General features: G+C 39.2%; 1 protein-coding gene and 1 pseudogene across 1 annotated transcript in view; one reads left to right on the top strand and one right to left on the bottom strand.

The window, feature by feature from the left end:
- Positions 1–20,593, top strand: part of LOC127444830 (zinc finger protein 827-like) — a 362,567-nt gene that overhangs the window by 160,310 nt on the left and 181,664 nt on the right. The window lies entirely within an intron of this gene.
- LOC127444759 (methylmalonic aciduria type A protein, mitochondrial-like) overlaps positions 1–20,593 on the bottom strand; it is a 33,347-nt pseudogene that overhangs the window by 4,479 nt on the left and 8,275 nt on the right.

The raw sequence follows: 20,593 nt of genomic DNA, 5'->3' as shown, positions 1-20,593 counted from the left end.
CCTATATTAAGAGTGCTAGTGCTATGCGATAAGCTATGCGTGCAAAGTCAGAGTTTGGAAATGAACTTTATTACCACATGTTGGTGGAATCTCCAAACTGCAAGTGCAGGAACTGATTTTAGGTTTTGCGCTGAAAACAGACGTGGCTCTGAAACATCTTAGTGCAATGACTTATTTCTCACTTCATTAACATACAATACAGTTCACAGATAGCGCAAACACTTCCACATATGGCCACTTGCACAGGCATGAAAATTGTGCTTCGAATTAGCGCTCTAACACAAAAATGAGATAAGAAATAGCGCACAGTCGTTACACGTTGCACTGTGTCTAGCGCACTCACAAAAATCGAGCCCACCGTTCCAGTGTGATTAAGAGGTGTAAATGTAGCTAAATCAATTCAATTCAATTCAAAACTAAAAATACTTACCCATGGTTTCAACTAACACAATGTCATAGCCTGCACCCTCACAGAGGACAATGGCTTCATTGGTGGTTCTTGTCACACCACCGAGGGTCCCTGAGGTTGGAGATGGTCTGATGTAAGCATTCATATCCCTGGAGAGCTGTGTCATTCATGTTTTGTCCCCCATCAGTGAACCTAAACACAAAATTATCACCAAATTGATCACATTTTATTTCTCTCTAAGGCCACATCCACAATAACACATTGTTGTTTGAAAATGCATTGATTTTGCGGTTTACGCCTCTCATCCACACTGGAACTGTGTTTTTCATCCACCGAAAACTGAGACTTTCAAAAACGCTCTACATAACTGTACACTTTGGAAAATGATGACGTTAGAAAACTGAAAACAGATTAGTGTGGATGAGGCCTTACACTAAGTTCATTTATATGTGAACAGCTACAGCACACATGAATAGTCCAAGTATCTTTTCTGACATCCAGGGTGTAAATTAATTCTAAGAAATTATACTATTACATTTGGAACATTTCAACAGCTCCATCAAAATGGAACTTAATATTATTTTGACCACTCTTAAAATGGGTCATAATATTGACATTACCTCTGCAGGCCCAGAAAATGCAAGACAAATTTGAAAATGCATTCCACAAGTAGTTATAAATATTTAGTTTACCATGAGTGTTGAATTAAATAAATGAAATATAAAAAAAATTAAAAATCAGTTATAGGCAAATTAAGCAACTATATACTGAGGCAGCCTATTTTTTCATGAAATATACAGCCTAATCCTGAAAATAAACTAATAAATTTCTCCTAATCTCACGTGGCCAGACCTTTGACTTAAATGGCAAAAGATCCAGGGTCTATAGCAGGATAAACTGGCCAAAAGCTGCTCACTATTTGGGCAGTAATTGTTTTACATGGGGACAAGAGGTTATTCCTGTCACATATTCCATGTTTTTTGTATTGACTTTTATGTTGAAATTCTGGTTTAGTTCCCTGTTCCTGTTTCCTGTTAGATTTGTAGTCCTTTGTAGTTTCTTTTCATGATTGGTTTTCCCCTGATTGTTTCCCCAAGTGTTCCTCATTCCCTTGTTTTCCTTTGTGTATTTAAGCCCTTGTTTTCCCCTGGTTTCTTTGTCAGTCTTCATCTGTATTATGCTGTGCTTTGTTCCCTGTGTTTTGTTTCATTATGTTCTGAGTTACCGGCTGCATTTAGATCCTTGTTCCTCTCCTGTCTCGTCACAATTCCAGCATTTACAGTGGCTACTAAGTGATTTTATTGTTGTTTGAATCAGAAATGTCAGTGTTTTTCTCCCACCACACATGAGAAAATTCCCAACCAAATTACCTACTGTTTTTTTTTTTTTTTTTTTAAACACCAAGGTTGTGTGTGGTCATTTAAGTCTCGATCCGCATGTCTAAGTTTCAAAGCAGGAATCAATCCAAAAGTCATTTTGGAAATCCTTTTTAACCACTGCCAAGTGTCATACGGTTACGTTTTGGCACATTGCGCGGTAATGTGCATGTGTATTTTTAAACAATGCAGGCATGTATCAGAATGTATCAGTCATGTGCCTATAGTTTCTTGATTCAGGGTGCTTTGCAAGAATGTTGGCTTGTACAGTATGTGAAAATGACAACTGTAGATGTCCACAGCGCTTTGAAAATGTGCAGCGCCACTTTTTCACTCTATTTTCACTTTTGTGTATTTGCACGCAACAAATACAAATGATGCAGTTTGTAGACAAAGACATTTTCCTCCCGCTATCATCAAATGAAAAAAGAGCAACAGAAATCATGTGATCCACAATTAGTAAGCACGGACATAAAGTACCAACTAGTTTAGTAGATAGTGCAACCCTCAATACAAATTTTACAATATTAGGCCTACATGTGAATGACCGGGTTTTTCCGGGTTTGTAGGATGGCAGAAGTTGCTCGTCCCGGAGGAATTAACTTTTATCCGTATGGGTGAGTATTATCAGAGGAACCATGCAAATTTTCTTTTACAGCAATCAGTCACAGTCGGTTTTGACATTACGTGCTGCTTAGGGGCGAAGTTATCTCTGTTTTAATATAATAAAGACCAGCGTGTGAAAAAAAAAATCATTTAAATAATGGCGCAGTAGTCCCTTCAAGCAATTGCACAGACAATACATGGAAAAATAGCGGAAATGTGTAGAGAGTCAAAGTACAGCACAAAAAGCCTACAGAATGAAGTTAAGCTTATGGATATCTGACTTTGAGCCTTTGTGCCTCAAACAAAATTCTGAATATCTTTAAAAGATTTGATGTCACTAACCTGGCAAACTTTGTCAAATTCAGCGATTATTTAATCGAACCCAGAATCTTGTGAACATGACTCTGTTTCCAGGTGTACTGATAAAAGTCCTGTGTGCTTTTACTCGCAAAAGTTACTTCAAACCAGACAATCAGTTTACCGCTTACTACATCACAGCAGCACTTTCGAGTTTTATGTGCAATATGCATCAGACGGTAAGTGCACAGACTGTTGGTGTGCTATCTGAGGTTGAGACTAGGCCGGTTTGTATTTCTGCGTCGATGCTAAACCTAAATTGCTGACAAATTAGAAGTGTTCCGTTTTAATAACTTATGAAATATGATTAATTAATGCACACCATGCATAGATCTTAAAATAATCTTGGAGAAAATGCAACGCTACCTCCGATAGCCTATCTTTTTTATCATCCTGGGGTATGGTCTCTAGTTATAAAGCAGACCAATCACAGCTGTTGTGGTTTGCGTTGACACGACATATGGTTACTTTTTTGGAGAGGACCACATCAGGCTAAGATGTAGGTTTGACTCAGAAGTATAAATCTGCCTTTAGTGACTACAAAAAAAGGCTCTCTCACTTAAATGATTTACACGTTTATATTCTGAGTCCAGATTACTTCAACATGTAGCTAAAGCATACAAGTCAAGTACTAAGATCAAACTGGCACCATCACCTTCAAGGTAATAATAGTTTAGAATTTTTTATTTAGTTTTTATTTCTATTTCATTTTCAATTTTTCACTCCAATTTAGTTTAGTTTTCATTTTGTTTGTTAGTTCTTTTTTAGTTTGTTAATTATTTGTTAGTTTTAGTTTAGTTTTTCAGTACATCTAGTTTTTATTTTATTTTTAGTATTTATATTAAAGGAGCAAAATGTAACATTGACATCAAGCGTTTAAAATGGGTACTGCACGCGGGTTGCCAGGTTGTGGACAAGCAACAGGTACGAGCAAACTAACAAAGGCAAGCGACGAGCCATACTCTGTAAGTTGGTCAGCTAATATATACGTTTGCAATGTTTTTATTGTTAGCAAGTTATAAACCTTTTCATGTGGATTTTTTATAACTCTGTCAATGCTAGTCAGTGGCGGACTGGCCATTGGGAGAACCGGGACTTTTCCCGGTGGGGCCGGCCGCAAAATGGGGCAACCACGTTTTGCAGAATGCGCCACAAAACGGCACCGCGATATGCGGAAGGAGGTAGCGATATGCAGAAAAGGACAGCAAACCCCCCCCCACTCAACAACATTTGTGCCAGTTTCTATGTATAATCCCGGGCAGAATTTTCCTCCCAGTCCACCCCTGATGTTAGCTATCTATTGCTGGCTTCCATGGCTGCAGCGCGCTGTGTTTTCCCACTAACTTGTTTCAAATCTGGCAACCCGGGGTGTCGAAATACTATTGGGAAATGGCCAGTGGGCGGGATCACACAGGCCAAAACACAAACAGAAATTCCATCCTGGAATGGACATTTCAAAGTAGAATATACTGGCTGTAGCATTGTTTTCGGAGAAGCCAGTATTTCAACTTAGCATGCTTCCTAAATCTCTAACATATTATGATAATTTGATGCTTTAGTACAGTAAATATATTACATATTGCACCTTTAAGGGATAATGGGGAATGGGGAAAACATTTGTGTAATGTAGGTCGTATTGCTGGACTCTCAAATGTCCAATTTTTAAATAATATTATTGTGGGTGTCCTCCAAGTAGGATTTCGCTTAGGACCCCAACATGCTTAGAAACGGCCCTGCTGAAAATACACTTATGCGATCAACTCGATTCTCTGCTAAAGAAATGTCAACTGTGCTGGGTAGAGGAGGAGGCTATTGTCATATGGTAGTTATATTATGTTACGTAGAGAAGTCAAAGAAAGAAAAGCCTCCATCTCCATGTAGTTCATTCCATTATTTACAGCATGGGTGCTCACACTGCTATGGAATATGATCTACTTTTTCATGTTATTGCAGCAAGGTCTACCATGCACAATATACATACACTGTCACAATACCAAAATTTCAGTAGTTGTTAGTGACATTTTACAATTCTTGATACCAGCTTATCACAACAAATAATAACACTAACTATTTTGTTGTGTAAAAATTTTACTCAAATAATTATTCAAGACTACTAAACAGTCAGTCACAAAATAGCAACACAGCAATGAATATAAATAAAAGTAATAGAAAAAATACAAAATTAAGAAAACCGTGCTTTTGTTAACAGCTTTAAAGGTTTTTAACAGCAGTATCAAATCTTCAAGTAAACATTCAGAATGAAATGCTAAATAAAACTACTTCTGGTCTTCACTGTATAATGTACTGTATAATATATTAATAAATTTTAAAGCTAATAAAGTTATCCAGCCAAGAACAGTGAGAGGTTTTCTCATTTTCTTATTATGGTTGATTGAAATTAACAACACACAGACAGCAGCAGGTCTATTAGGTTATATTAACACTTACAAGTCTGATGCTTTGATACAAATCAGCTTTTTCCCCACTGTTTACGTTCCCTTTAAACATCACTCTCTGAGTTTACATGAATACCTCACCAAGACGGGCATTTTGGCGGAATTTTGAAATGTATTTGATCATTCAGGCGTGTATCCGCATTACTAGGAGTGCTCTTGGAGTACAAGCCCAAAAATACGCCTGTCCAGTCAAAGCACGCAGCTATTATTTGATCGCTAGTGAATTATACAATTATGCACTCTGGATTATTTTTAACAGCAGTATAAGAATAAGAATGTTTAAAGGTGCATTATGTAAACATTTTCATGTAATATACATTTTTTTTTTGCCAATGTGTGAACGGCTTGTAACGCATCATAAAAAATTAGCCCTTACCGGACTTCCTAGGTTGCCTATTAAAGCCTGTAGACTGATTTTCATGCGAAGGGAGCGGGTCGGTTTTGCCGGAAAAATCCAAAGGATGTGTCGTTTATGTGCGCTCCCTAGAGCCCTGCCTCAGTGATTCTCTTCCGCTATTCAACAGCGACAACAAACTGCAACACTAGGTAACATTATCTTAGAGATGGAATCCAGCAAATGTCCATCTCCCAGTACAACACTGACTCCTACACAAACTCAGAGTAAGCCAAAAAAAACAACAACAACAACAACAAAAAAACATTTATCTACTGTATCCCGTCTGGCTAAGCGGGAATGTGATCATGGTCCAGCGAAAACTCGAGTGAACATCGGCAGGGCATTTGATTCCTGGAGGGACCTTCGTTCGGTTTTGGGGATCAAAACCGACCCTGAATTGGCGTTCTTCTTATTGGACAGGTAAGCTTGCATAACTGCAAAACATGTGAAATATAGTGCCATAAGGATTGATCTGTGTAATTTTAGCTAACTTGATCTTGCCTGCTAATGCTGACGAACTGCAAGCTACCTTGCTTTGTAACTTTCAAATAATTTCAACGATCTTCTCTTTATACTAAAAGTCAAGTATACAGGATAAATTTAAGCAAATACACTGGTTTCTTGATCGTAGTACAACATATGACATACAAAACATACAGTAGTGCAACATAACAGTGCAGTGCAACAGTAAACTGTCTGGTATAGTTCAGTAGTATGTAGCTGTATGTGTGTATCAGTATGCTATGTTAGCTGATAAGTAGTTTTAGTTTAGTCTCAAAGTTTGTAGTAAAACAATCATAACTGCGTAATTGTAATTATGCTACCTCATCTGTCAGCATGATTCTGGTGAATCACGTTCAGTCTCTTTGTACGTGACATCACTGTTTTGGCCGATGCTCGCTCGCTCGTGTCCCTATGGAGTTTGTGCACAAGCACGAGCAACAGGTAGCTGGCTGCAGTTCACTTAACGGCCACAATTGTCATTAATAACAAGGGTTTCTGAATCTTACATACTGCACCTTTAAGAATCACAAATATAGGAGTCGCGTGGCGCCATGCGAGGTTCGGACGTTTGAACGGTGAGCTCTGTGCACTTTGCTAGTTTTAATACTTTTTGTGTCATAAACAGGTGAGATTTGATACACTCTGATTCTTAACTGTTCTAGGAAGACAATATGTCAAAGAATTCAATTTTATTTTTGACACAACATATTTTTTCTAATATGTCAAAATGTCAAATATGTTAATATGAGCGGATTGTCTCTCTCCACTTGGAATGTGAATTGGTTGGGGCACCCCATAAAAAGAAGGAAGGTTAATTATTTTCTTAAACGTAAGAAATATGATATAGTGTTTCTTCAAGAAACAAATCTTTCCCCGCTGGAAGCTGAAAAGTTTGGGAAGATATGGGGTGGACATATTTTCTTTAGTTCTGGCTCAAGTAAGAGCAGGGGAGTCATTACACTGATAACTAAGCATCTATAATTCAAATGTCTCAAACAGATTAAAGATAAATTAGGAAGAGTCATTATTGTTTTAGCAGAAATTCAGGGGCAAAGGTTGATTTTGGCTAATATTTACGCACCTAACGCTGATGATCAGGGCTTTTTTATAGATCTTGAAGGGATGTTGCAAGCCACTAGCACCCCTCATGATATAATATTGGGAGGAGACTTAAAATTTTTGATGAACTCAGTCCTTGATCATAGTGAAGCAAAAGTGTGTAAGCCCCGTAGAGCAACAGTGATGCTTCACAGGATGTGTAAATCTCTTGGTCTTACAGATATTTGGAGAGGCAGAGCTGAAGCGTCGAATATCATCTGATGGCCTCAAAGAATTAACCCAATTGAAATACAGATATAATACTATTTTGTCGCGGAAGGTGGAGTTTGGGCTATTCAGGGCAAGACAGTCATACTCTGAGTCAGGGGACAAAGCAGGGAAGCTTTTGGCTAGATATATAAAGCAGAAAGAGTCTTTTTCTACCATTCCCTCAGTAAAATCTGCTGGTGGTGAAATATTTACCTCAGCCATTGATATTAATAATGCTGTTAAAGAATCTTGATCTCTATAGTTCCATAACTTCATCTACTGATGAAGATATTAGACATTTTGTGGAACTGTTAGAACTCCCTAAACTGACGACTGGGCCAGACGGCTTTGCCGCTGAATTTTTTAAATCTTATTCTACAGAACTGGCTCCACTTTTGTTAGAAGTTTATATGGAATCATTAAAGAATGGAAAGCTTCCGCCAACCATGACACAAGCACAGATCAGTCTGATTCTTAAAATGGACAAAGATCTAAGCGAGTGTAAGAGTTACCGTCCAATCTCCCTGATCCAGCTGGACAAAAATATTATAAAAATTTTTGGCTAACCGATTAAGTTATGACACCTCTTATACATATAGATCAGGTGGGGTTTATTCAGGGCCACAGCTCTTCTGATAACATTAGGCATTTCATCAATATCATGTGGTCAGTGGTGAATGATCAGACTCCAGTCGCTGCCATCTCACTTGACACCAAAAAGGCATTTGATGTGGTAAAATGGGATAATCTTTTTAAGATTTTGGAAATTTACAGGTTCCAGAATACTTTTATTGGATGGATTAAGTTACTTTATAGACACCCTGTAGCAGCAGTACAAACAAATGGATTAATTTCAGATTATTTAACTCTGGATAGGGGCACTCGGCAGGGTTGCCCTCTTTCCCCATTATTGTTCTGTCTTACCCTGGAACCATTAGCTGCCATGATATGAAAGGAGGATGATTTTCCAGGGGTGGTGGCGGGAGGTTTGGCGCACAAGCTTTTGCTTTACGCAGATGATATTTTATTTTTCGTCTCCGACCCTACTAGATGTATGCTTTGCCTCCACTGAATTGTTAATTCCTTTTCTAAGTTCTCGGGACACAGAGTTAACTGGTCTAAATCTGAGCTTTGGCTCTGACAGCATACTGCCCGGTAACGGGGCATTAAGTATTTGGGTATTTTATTCCCAGCAAATTTGTGTGATTTAGTTAGAGTTCATTTTGACCCTTTAATAGAAAGGTTTTCGAGCGATGTGGGCAGGTGGGATTCATTACATTTATCTATAATTGGGAAGGTTAATGTTATTAAAATCAATTGTATTCCAAAATTCAACTAACTGCTACAGTCTCTCCCTATAGATGTCCCCCTCTATCTAGCAATTTGATAGCATAGTGAAGTCCTTCATCTGGAATGGTAAACATCCCAAATTACATTTCAGTAAGTTGCATAGGCCGATTGACAAAGGTGGGCTAGGCCTACCCAAGATTTTGTTTTATTATTATGCATTTGGTCTCAGACATTTGGCGCATTGGTCGGTTCCACCTGAGAGAGCCCCTCCCTGGTTTTGGATTGAACAGGAAATTCTTGCCACAATTTTGCCATTGCAAAGCCTTTCAGAGAAGTTAAGTTACACCCCGTTATCTCGCATTTGCACTCGGTATGGACAAAAGTTTCCAGAGTGTTTAATTCAGACATTTATTTAAATGTTGCCTCGAGCATATGGCTGAACCCAAAATTATGTATTAATAAGTCCCCTTTCTGCTGGTCAGAGTGGATTGTGAGTGAGGTTAATACACTCAGTGACCTATATGAGAGTGGAGTGTTGAGATCCTTTGAAAATTTGGTTCAACATTTTGGGATTCCAAGATCTCAGTTCTTTAGGTATTTACAGCTGTGCCATCTGCACTGTACTATTTTTGGGAGTAGCATACACCCCCCTAAAGCGGCAGATACTCTGGGAGTGGTGATTACTGCTTTTGGAAAAGGTCATGAGGCATCAGTGTATTACTCCTTGCTATTTCAGAGTCTGGAGGATGGAGCTTTAACTTCTAGAGTCAAGAGATTATGGGAGAAAGATTTAAACTTGGTATTGGAAGAGGGAGTGTGGGCTAGGATTCTAAAAAATGTCAAGTCTGCATCTAGAGATGCAAGGGTTCGCCTTATGCAATTCAAGATTTTACATCGATTCTATTGGACCCCTTCTAGATTGTAAAGGCTTGGTCTTAAAGGCACACCCACATGCTGGTGATGCCAATCAAAAGATGGAGACACAACCCATGTTTTTTGGTGGTGTGTTAAGATCCAAGAATTTTGGTTGAGGGTTCAGAGTTTTATGTGTTATGTATTGGGCACTCAGATTTCATTGTGCCCCAGACTCTGTATTTTAGGTGATGAGGCGGTCATCAATATAGGGAATAAACACATAAAAAGTTGGGCCCTAACCAGTGTTTTGATCGCCAGACTAGTGATTTTAAGGGGTTGGAAGTCGGCTGGAGCGCCGCCATTACTGGAGTGGTGCTCGGAGTTGGGGAGGGTTGCGGCTTTTGAAGAAGGGTCATATAGACGACTGGGAATTTGGATTTGTTATTGGGAAATGGGGCAGATATTTGGCGTTCTTGGAGGGTTCTTGGGGGTGGAACAGTGGAGAGAGAGGGGTAGTTGTTAATGTGTGTGATTATATATATATATATATACATATATACACACAGTATATATATATATATATATATATATATATATATATATATATATATATATATATATATATATATATATATATATATATATATATATATATATATATATATATATTTTTCTTTTGTGTGTATGTGCTCATGTATGACCACAGGGGTGTTTGTTGAGGGTCGGGGTGGTAGTGGGAGTTAAATGTTGATTCTGTGTATATATGTTTTGCTTTTCTGTGTTCGATGTATGAATCAATAAAAATGTTAATCATAAAAAAAAAAAAAATAAAATAAAAAAATGATACTTAACTGTTAAAAAAAAGAATCACAAATATAACAGGTTATTTTCTCATTATTGACATTCAGGCTACTTTTCTCTTTTACTTGCCCCTTCAAAAATCCACTTACGTGGATGACACAAGCATTAATGTCGAGCCCTGCTGAATTAACCAAACTCTTTACCAGTTCCAAATTAAATGTTAAACAAATCACAAATTGACAGGGTAAGACAGAACGAGTGAAAAGACTTTGACTAGTGATTGTCGCTCTGTTGCTGACGCAGTGAGGTATAAGGCCGTCTATTACAGCCGTCTAGTGGCATCTTCATGTTACGGTAATGGGGGGTTTAAAGGTTTAAAAACATACCGCAACAAAAATGAAAACTAAATCTTTTTAAAGCTTATTTTCATTTTATTTCAGTTAGTTTCAGAGCCTTGACTATTTATTTTAGTTTAGTTTTTCCAATTATGTTTTATTTAAAAAAAAAATGTATTTCAGTTTACGGAAATGTTTTTTACATTTAGTTTTAGTATTCGTTTATGATAATAATCTTGCCTTAAGGCACAGAAACTTTCCCCCATTTGTGTGTCTGCTCACCTCCAGTTGTGCATGAGGAAGGATCCACAGCCAGTACTGACACTTTATGCCCTCGTCCCATCAGCATCTTCCCAATGACCTCAATGAATGAAGACTTTCCGGCACCAGGGGGACCACCAGACAGTCCTGAAGTCACACGTACAGAGAGGTGACAGAGGATGTGAAGTAACTGATTTCTATCACTAAAAGTATTTTCAGATCCAAAAGTATATCTATTTCCTCTGCATTAAGCAGTGTTGGGTAAGTTACTCTAAAAAAGTAATTAATTACTAACTACTAATTACATCTTATACAGTGTAATTCGATTACTGTACTAATTACTCTGTCTGAAAAGTTTACATTACTTATTACTAATTACTTTCTAAAACCCTTATCAACCCTAGACCTGATGAAAAATACAAGGATAGACATGAAACTGTTCTTTTAATTCTTTCAAATAAATCATATAAAATAAAATAAATTATTCATGAACAAAGAATTTAAGTGGGCAGCGTTAAATTAAAAAACATATATTTTAACATTAGATGTTAAATTTCGATTTTAAATTCACTGTTGTTTTATATAGAATTGTTCTATAGTCTATAGAGTATTTAATGCAATTACATCAGAAGTAACTGTAATTAAATTACTGAAAAAATAAGAGTAATCCCTTACTTTACTTTTTTCAATGAAAAAGTAATTTAATTATAGTAATAAATTACTTAGTAATGCATTACGCCCAACACTGGTGTTAAGGACATTCATGCAAACAGCTACACGGTTCAGCCTCAATAGTTCACATCACCTTACTGACCCACTCTGAAGGCCATTTTGTCTTTCCTGCTCCTGACGGAATGCCAGCACTCTTTGAAGCAGAACCTGGGCTAACTCCTTTTTCCTGGGATGCTTGGTTTCTACAAGGGTTATAGACTCAGCAAGAGCTGCTCTTTGGCCCTCAATAAGTCCGTCATAAAGCTTGGTCAATAGTCTTTTCTCCCTGTCAGTCAAGTCTGAAACATGATTGTTTGTGGCAGTCTCTACAGAAACACCTCCCCTCTGTTGGAGGTTGTAGAGGGAGGCACAGCACAGTTTTACAGCAGGCTTACAAAGGGAATGTCTTAATACTGTTGAGGTGTGTATAGGAGAGAGAGCAGCAACACGATGAGGAATTGGTAAAAACCCCTTCGGACCCATCTTCCTTCTGTTGAGTAGAATCCTGCAATGGAGAAGAATATCTATTTTACAAGCTTCCACATGCAAGCTTTCATCATTGGCACAATGAGGTATTATACATAAAGTAAGTGCAAAAATATCACAGTCATAAAGTAGGAAACTTTTATACACAATTTGCCTGATTTTTTTTTTTCTGGCCAGATATATTAAGTACTTAATAAATACTGTACTGTGCAAAAGTCTTAGGCACATTTGATATTTCACAAAAACATTTGTCTTAAGATGGTTATCTTTTAACTTCTGCGTTAGTGAGCAAATTGAAAAAGAAATTTTCGATTTTCTAAACATTCCTTTTGCAAACAGAAATGAATATTAATTATGTAGATCATGGAGTTCTGCAACAGATGGTTTTGCCCCCACAGAGCCCGGATCTCAACATCTTTGAGTTTGGGATTAAATGAAGAAGCAGAAGCAATTGAGAAAATACACAGAACTGTTGCAAGTTCTCCAAGATGCTTGTAACAACCTATCTGCCAACCACTGTCATGTGTATTTTGTTGATTCATGTCTTTTATTTTGAAATGTTTATTTCCTGTTTCCCTTGTCATGTGATTCCTGTTTTCCCTCCATGTTCATGTGTCATGTTTTCATTGGTTTATTGTTTAATTATCTTGTTAGAGTTCTGTTTGTTCATTGGTTTATGTTCTCCCATGTCTTGTATTTAAGCCCTCATGTTTTCCATTGTCCTTTGTCAAGTATTGAATGTAACTTTGTAGTCAAGTCAAGCCATAGTCAAGTCCATGTTTTATGTTTTCTTTCACGTTTATAGTTAGGGTTTTTTGGATTATCACGTTTGTAAATAAACTGCACTTGGGTTCTCTCTACACTTCGTCTTCGCCATTGCCGGCAGCCAGCAACGTTACAACCACCTTGAAAAACTGGGTCCAGGTGTACCTAGGAGAATTGGTGCTGTTTTGAAGACACAGGGTGACACACCAAATATTGCTTTTGGTTTTTTTGTGTTTACTGCACTTTGTATGAAGTTAATTGATGAATAAAATTATTAATGGCATTATTTTTGAAAACACAAACTGCCTGAAACTGTTGCACACTGTACATAAAAATGCAAGTCACACAAGACATTTGCTTAAATACATCTCTACTATGAATGAACTTGTTTTTCAAAAAAGTTCAGGTTCTGAGCTTTCAAATGATACCACATATGCCTAACTTATGCATCCAGGGACTTCAGTGTTTTAAGTGATAAAATGGCTTACCACATAGCGCCTCCCATGGAGAATTTAAGAGGATTCATGTCTAAATTTTTTCAGTCCAAATCCGATCAAGTCACGAATGTTCCGCTATACGCGACATCCCGTGGCTGATTCGGAGATCACGTTCATGGGGAAGGTCACTGTGAACCAATGGAAAGCACGGTGTTATGATAATAAAAACGAATTAATTGCATCAACTTCAGTGCAGTTAACGTTTGCCAACTATGTCTGATTTCTGTGGAACAGTCAATCAGTGTTTTTATATAATCAAATATAGATTTGTATAGATTTGGTGCTAAAATGCATTTGACAGGTTTTTGCAGCATCTTTACACTTTTTTAATGTTTTAAGAAAGCAGTGGCTTATTATCTTATTTCAGTGTGAATCATCTATTCAATAATTATAAAAACTTTAAGTAACGAAAGGTGGTTTTACAAGGTTCCTCAGTAGCCACGTTTTCTAGATTTTTAATGGGAGAAAGATGGCGGGAAGCTGAACAAATCAAAGCAGCAGAACTTGTGTTCACGAGACATCAGTCGCTTTGTTTCATGACTGCTTAGCACACACTGCACAAGATAAAAATATTTTATCTTTTTGTGTCCGCTGCGTGTCATTGACCACTCAGACATGACTTTAATCAGCTGACATTTAGCTTTTAGTCAATTTCCTTAAGAATAGTGTGGTGAACACTCGGGTGACATTGCACTAGACTGTTTATGGCAGAGCCCCTCCCCAACTGTCAAGGCAAAGAAGAGTGGCTCCATTTTGATTGGATCGAGGCAGGACCAACACAAACAAATTCCAAGCTCATCCATCAGATAAGCTGCTCGGACAACTGCCAGGCACCTCTCACAAGGCAGGAAAGATCTTCCAACACATTGGAAAGGACTTCTCATTGGTCCATGAGTGGTTTCTTAGCAACATCTCAAACTCCCCATCTTAAGGTTTGACCAAAGGCCAGAGATGAACTAAGGACCATAAAAATTCTTCAAGACCTCTCAAAGCAGCATTAACTTACCTCGTGGCAAAAGCTGAAACAAAGAAGCCACAACGACAAATCTTTACACACAAACTTTTACTCCTAAAATGGATTAACACAGTAGTTCACACAAATTGAACTATTAAGGTTTAAATTAATGCATGGGTAATATTTCATCTTTCAGAACCATATATAAACTCTATGCATTCAGAACAATGCCAAGAATATTCTGACAGTGGTTTGGAAAATAAATAATGCATATATAAAACTTTAAGGGAACCGATCTAACTGTGTACTTTAAAATATGCAAATGAGTTCCACACAGGGAAGGGAGGGTGGGCCACACTTTGTGCCTCCCTCTGATGTCAGCAGCCAGTCATGACCCTGAAACAGGCAGGCACTAAACTGAATCTCCTCCTCACTGAAAAGCATTGGCGGCCCATGCATTTTAAGTCTAGGCCTTCAGTGCGATTCATTAAGAAAACACCATTTCACAATTAATAAGACACCCTATGCCTATGGACATCACACATTACATCGCAGTCCACGCACGAAAGCCAAAACCAAGGAGGTCTAATACAAGGAAAAAGCTATCTAATAATATTTGCGATTGGAATATTGCTTGCAATAAATTTCATTTCATAAGGGTACACGGTTACTTTTCAGAACTTGAACTGACACTGAAATGAACGCTCCAGCTAGCCTAAAACTCCTGATGTTGCTATAACAATGCAAAAAGCACTTACTGATTAGCTTGAAGTGAAAATCAGCCCTCCTTTCCTGTTTACATCTCGGGGATTTAAATCCATTAGGATCACTGCACTGTTGAGGGATTTTGTAGAAATTCTGAAGGCCTAATGGGGTTGAGCTCAGACTCACGTGCTGCTTCGGCTGAAACAGCCACCATGCTTCACTTGTAAGCATCAAGGAATAAATTCTGACTGGATAAACTTTTAGTTATTTGCTATTTGTTTGAAAATGAATTAGAAGTGGAAAACGATTGAAAATACATTGGCAAAAAGGTGAATGAGAATGAAAGGATGAAAAAATATTTGTTTATTAGGCATGTTAGACCAGCAGAGAAGGCTTTGCTGGCCCTGAGAATTCGCCACTGCCGAAAAGGTATAAAACTATCCTCCAGATGGCCACACCTTTGTTCTGGTCCCACTCCATGAGGGACACTAACAGAATAACAATCCAATGTTCCGAGTCTCTGAAAGATACTGTAACAGATCACTTCCATTCTGAATCTCTGGCCTGAGTGGTAGGAGATGTAACAGAATACAAACCACCCAACCAGTGTTATTATAGTTTTGGATTTTTAATTTAGTTTTTATTTCTATTTTATATTCAATTTGTCATTACAGTTTAGTTTAGTAACAGTTAGTAACAGTTTTATTATTTTTTATGGCTGCCAAATCTGAGTGTTTTCTGGTGTAACTTAAAAAGTCTAACTTCACTTACATTTCTCATGGCAGTCTTGTGTTACCTCTATCTAGCGGTATTTCAGGTTTAATGTAGATTGTAAATGTTGCTAAATTTATAATGTAGGGTGAATATGGGTAAAATGGCAAAGGACTTTTAAGCTGGATCCACACTGTATCCGTATGTATTTCCTTAAATTATTATAAATCATTACTAAACTAATCTTTGGGGAGTAAACAATTAAAGGGATAGTTCACCTAAAAATGAAACTTCTCTCATCATTTACTCATCCCAGATGTGTTTGACATTCCTTCTTCTGCAGAACACAAATGAAGATTTTTAGAAGAATATCTCAGCTATGTAGGGCTATTCAATGCAAGAGAATGGTGACCAGAACTTTCCCAAAAAGCACATAAATGCAGTATAAAAGTAGTCCATATGACTCCAGTGATTTAATCCATGTGTTCAGTAGTGATATGATAGGTGTGGGTGAGAAACAGATCAATATTTCGCATTTTGAACTTGTACTTTCTGAGATGTTTGTTGAGGATCCTTTTGGAATGACAAAATACCAGGAATAAAAACCCTTATGGCATTCCAATGGTATCATTTTTATCATTCCCCTGAGAACGTACCCTGCAGGTGGAGGGAGGAGAACATTTGCGGGGGGAGAATGAGGAACGCGTGTTATCGCCCTGCACACACATGGGAATGAAACTGAACCATCTGCTTTGAACACAGGAAAACGTCCAACTTCTAGGATCCGTCTCCATTTCCCCTGTGGGATGGAGATGGTCACGGATCACATGAGGGGCCCGGACAGAGAAACCTGTGGTGCTGTCTCCGTGCCCCTCCTTGTGGCGAACAAATGTCTCAGGTCACCCATCTCTTCTTATAGAGGTTAGAAGAGTGGTGTCTCATGGTGGCAGATGCAAAAGATGGGCCGGGGGCTTTCGTATGAGGCATTCCTCAAACGCCCCTCCCTACTTACTCCTCAGGGCGCACTGCTGGTGCATAGCCATAACGGTAGTAGCATGGCCTTCGGATCTATGGGGGCATCCAAAAACCTGCTAAATGTAGCCACAGCCCTGTGACAGACCTCAAACAAATCCAACTCAGACCGAACCGGAGATGGAGAGCAATCCTCCTGCATGCTCAGTGGCCGGGACTGATCCATGGGCAAAATGGCATAATCTTCATCCTCGAGGATGTCAGACAAAACTTTGTCCCCATTGTCGTCTTCCTCTCCCGCCAATGTGTCTTTGAACAGTGGGGGAAGGACTGGAGACACAATTTCCATAATTTTGCCCAATGACGGGGCCTGCAGATGCTCCGCTGACTCTTCTCTGGCCTGAGAAAAGAGACACGGGTCCTTTTTGCCCGCGACTGTGACCCTCATCCTTCTCTCCCAAACCTTGATCGAGAAGGATGAACAATGGGGGCAACCCTCCGGGCTGGACAACGTGGCCTGAGCATGTTTAGCCCCCAGGCATGAGTTGCAATGCAGATGAGAATCTTTTATCCACGTGCCGCATGCACATAAGCGGGGTGGGTGGCCTTTCCCACCTGAACTCTCCGGCTCTTTGTTTGCCATACTTCTGAGGTAAGTCCACCACAATGTGAAAACTTACACAGAAAATACAACAAGCCATGAATAACTCTCTTATTTTGATTCCATTTGAAGTTTGGTGAGCGCCACAAAAAGTCGGAAAAACACTGTGTGCCGAGAGTACAATAGCAGAGATAAACTCACCGTGATGCGTTAGTTTACTCCACTACATACAGCACAAATAATTGCTACTCCACAAGCTCATAGAAAAAGATTTATTGTGTTTGGACATTACCAGTGGCTTTGTCGTCAAACCGTTGAACAATAAATCCTAGTGCGTCTGCAGAGGGCTGCTTCCAAAAATATTTTTGTCGTTCCACAAGTGTTCCATATGCAGGGTTGGGTGGGTTACTTTTTAAATGTATTCCACTACAGATTACAGAATACATGCTGTAAAATGTAATTTGTAACGTATTTCGTTAGATTACTCAAGGTCAGTAATGTATTCTAAATACTTTGGATTACTTATTTAGCACTGGTAGATTTTTTCACTTGTTTTGACTATAAAAACTCTGCCAGTACAGTAAGACAAAATACACGTTAAAAATACATTCTCTGAAAAACCTAAATATCTTATGCAGTGTTGTTTCTAAAACAAGATAAATCAAATTGATATTGTTTTAAGGATTTTTTTTATGTTTTTACAGGAAAACAATACAAAAATTCTCATCAAGAATAAGATTTTTGCCCTAATATCAAAGGTCTTACTAGAAAAAAAAGAAATTATGGTCCAACATGAATTTTCTTGTTAAAAAATATGATCGTGCCTGGTAACGTGCATGTAAAATGGCTAGAAATAGCATTTTAGCTTAGCGTAAAGCTGACAATTTACACAAGGTTTATTTCTATTTCTTCTGCTCCAAACTTCAAACTTACTACTGCTCATATGAATGTAACACATCATAAGAATGATGTGAAAATAAATGTTTTCCATCTGAAAGGACTAAATATTAAATGAAACAAATGACAATAAAATGCAAAGAATTCTCTTCAGTAATCAAAATACTTTTTGAATGTAACTGTATTCTAAATACCAATGATTTAAATTGTAACTGTAGTGGAATACAGTTACTTATATTTTGTACTTTAAATACGTATCCCTGTTACATGTATTCCATTACTCTCCAACCCTGTCCATATGCGAGCATCACATCCCGCCGTCAGATAAACATGAGAGCCCATGCCGAATCAGCTCTTATGGAGACAGACTGTCCTCACTGCAAGGCCATGAGTCTCTAGAAGCTCCGCTCAAGGATCGCCCTCATTCTTAGGGACAATCCCGCCTCCCGCACCCTCCCACCCACCTCATCTGTGTTAGATCCTGAGGGACCACATGAGGAGGCATGGTAGGGGCGCGAGGTTGAGTTGGATCCCCTCGATCTTCCGATGTAGCATCCGCGCCAGTACAGTATATGCGTGATGAGCTCCGGCCCTCTATTGGAGCACACAGCCTTAATCACATTGGCGGTTCTGGTGATGGGGATGATGTCATGTCCCTTGCAGCATCAAATATGAGTGAGTGGTCCATGGAGGATGTTGCCGTCCCTTACCCCAGTGAGGGTGAGGAGTGTGTGCATGCCTTTGATAATTTGGACACAAGATGGCGCCGAGTATGGCTGCTGCGTTGCGAGCTCCGACACAACATTGTAGTGTTTTGTTTGTTTTGTTTACAATTCTTATGTTTTTTGTCTTGGATGTTGTCTGCCTTATTCATCGTGCAAATCGACCCCCGCTACCCAGTATTCTACTGGCAAATGTTCAGTCTCTGGACAACAAGCTCTGTGAGCTGAGAGCGTGGATCTCTTTCCAACGAGAGATGAGGGACTGCTGCATTATCTGCCTTACGGAAACTTGGATGTCTGCTGAGATTCCAGATTCAGCCATTGAACCCACAGGGTTTCGCTCTGTCTTTCGCGGACAGAGCGAAAGACCTCTCAGGTAAAAGCAGAGGTGGTGGTGTATGCTTTATGATCAACAAATCCTGGTGTGATCAGAGGAACGTACATTCTATCAAGTCTTTCTGCTCTCCTGATCTGGAATTTCTCATGCTTCTGTGTCGACCATTCTGGCTACCGAGGGAATTCACAGCGGTCATTATCACTGCTGTGTACATCCCCCCACAAGCCGACACAGACTGGGCACTCAAGGAACTGTATGGGATTATTAGCAAGCAGGAAACCGCGCACCCTGAGTGACCAGGGACTTTAATAAAGCCAGTTTCAAATCAGTCGCTCCAAAATACCACCAACACATTAGTTTTAACACACGAGGGGACTGGGTTTTGGACCATTGCTACTCTCTCTTCTGGGATGGCTACAAATCCCTCCCCCGCCCACCATTTGGCAAATCGGACCACTCTTCCATTCTGCTTCTGCCCGCTTACAGGCAGAAACTGAAACAGGAAGCACCCACCCTCAGAATGATCCAGTGCTGGTTGGACCAGTCAGACTCTATGCTACAAGACTGTTTTGATCACGTGGACTGGGAGATGTTCCGGTCCGCCTCTGATGACGACATCGAGCTTTACGCTGATAGCGTAACGTGTTTCATCAGAAAGTGCGTAGAGGACGTAGTTCCAACCAGAACAATACGGATCTACCCGAACCAGAAACCTTGAATTAATAGCGATGTTCACGCGGCACTTGATGCGCGGACCTCTGCTTTTAATTCCGGGAACACGGAGGAGCATAAACAAGCCAGTTATCAGCTTGTTTATGTATCAGAGCAGCCAAACGCCAGTACAGGGACAAGATTGAAGGACAGTTTAACACCACCAACTCTAGAGGCATGTGGCAGGGAATTAATATCATCACGGACTTTAAAGGGAATAAAAACTCCGCCGTGAACACCGCTACCTCTCTCCCGGATGAGCTCAATATTTTTTATGCTCGTTTTGAGGGAAATAACACCGCCCTCGCGGAGAGAGCTCTCGCGGCCGAAGCTACAGAGGTTAGTTCACTCTCTGTCTCTGTAGCAGATGTAACCCAATCCTTCCGATGGGTGAATATCCTCAAAGTCATGGGTCCAGATGGCATTCCGGGCCATGTTATCAGAGCATACGTGGACCAACTGGCTGGTGTTTTTACGGACATTTTCAACCTTTCCCTCTCTTTGTCTGTAGTCCCCACATGCTTTAAAACGTCCACCATTGTGCCTGTTCCAAAGCAATCCAAAATCA

This window comes from Myxocyprinus asiaticus, chromosome 8, assembly GCF_019703515.2.
Source record: "Myxocyprinus asiaticus isolate MX2 ecotype Aquarium Trade chromosome 8, UBuf_Myxa_2, whole genome shotgun sequence".
In the NCBI taxonomy this organism is placed as follows: Eukaryota; Metazoa; Chordata; class Actinopteri; order Cypriniformes; family Catostomidae; genus Myxocyprinus; species Myxocyprinus asiaticus.
The sequence above is the reverse complement of the archived record's forward strand: the minus strand, read 5'-3'. Positions and strand labels throughout refer to the sequence as shown.